The sequence below is a fragment of the Rhinolophus ferrumequinum genome, chromosome 22, assembly GCF_004115265.2.
Source record: "Rhinolophus ferrumequinum isolate MPI-CBG mRhiFer1 chromosome 22, mRhiFer1_v1.p, whole genome shotgun sequence".
In the NCBI taxonomy this organism is placed as follows: Eukaryota; Metazoa; Chordata; class Mammalia; order Chiroptera; family Rhinolophidae; genus Rhinolophus; species Rhinolophus ferrumequinum.
Window position 1 is genome coordinate 48,878,631 of NC_046305.1, and position 1,231 is coordinate 48,879,861.

The following is a 1,231-nucleotide window of genomic DNA, read 5'->3' on the forward strand; positions in this document are numbered from 1 at the left end:
CCTGCGTCTTTCTGTTGTCCTTACCTGGAACACCCACCAGAGGGTGTCTGCAGCAGCCATGGGGTTGGCTTTGGCTGTGGGGTGTGAGGAGAGAGAAATGAATGGGGACGCTATACCTGAATAGGGGTGCTCTGAAGAGGAGCCCCCTCCCATCTCAGGTTTTTCAGAGGCATTTTTACAGGAAAAAGCTTGGCAATTCACATCCCTTCCATCTTGTAATGTACGTGCACATTAGTAAATATTCAACGAACATGCACAGCGTTTTGTGCCAGGCGCTGGGCTGAGATTTGCCTAAGAGGTTCATTAAAACCCGACGTCTGTCTCCATCTTGTGGGAAGGACAGAGCCCAGAAGCTGCTGGAAGCACTAAGGAAAGTGCTACAGCACGTGCATGTGAAATGAGTCTAGAGGAGGAAGTAATTGAACAGAGATGTTTGGGAGGATTTCGTAAAGGGAAAGAAAGCTTGTGAGTGAAGGCGTGGGACATGAGACTATGGCAAGTTCACAAAGCCAGCTTCTTACGGGTTGGATGGTGTATTGATTTTTTTCTTAAAGATGATTTTCATGAAAACATGCCAGAATGGCACTTGCTGATCCTAAGGGTTTCATCTTTTCAGGGATTTTTCCCCTATTCATTGGTTCCTGCCATATGCTCAGTAGCGTACGTTTTTGAGATTCCTGCCCGGGGTTAAAGCCTGGCACAGGGCAGCTGCTTGGCACTGACAGGCGCGAACCCACCCTTTGGGCCTCCTTTGTGCTGAGGTTGAGCTAAAGGTCGTAGGAAGGCCGCCAGGGCTGCGCTAGCAACTGCAGGGCAACTGCAGGGAGCTCAGATCGCGTGTGGGGTGACTGCTGTAGAGACCTGGAAGGGGATGGCCTGGACCTGAACAGCAAGGTTGTCTGAGCAGCTCTGACCTTGAACGCTGTTTAGTTCTCTGAGCCTTTGTCTCCCCTTGTCAGTAAGAGGGACAATGATGGCTCTCATAGACCTGCAGTGAGGATTAAAGGGATTACAGTGGTTTATGGGAAGTGCCCAAGGCACTTGGCGAACTTGGTTTCTTCATTCCTGCGCCTTTCATTCACCATAGAGGAGCAGGTCTCACTCAATCCCTTGCATAGAAATCCTTGCACCACACAGCCCGTCTGTTGATCTTGTAATGTTCAGCCAGATCTGGACGGAGTGTCCTATCAGACAACCCAACCTGTCCTATCGGAAAGAGATCACGTGGCCT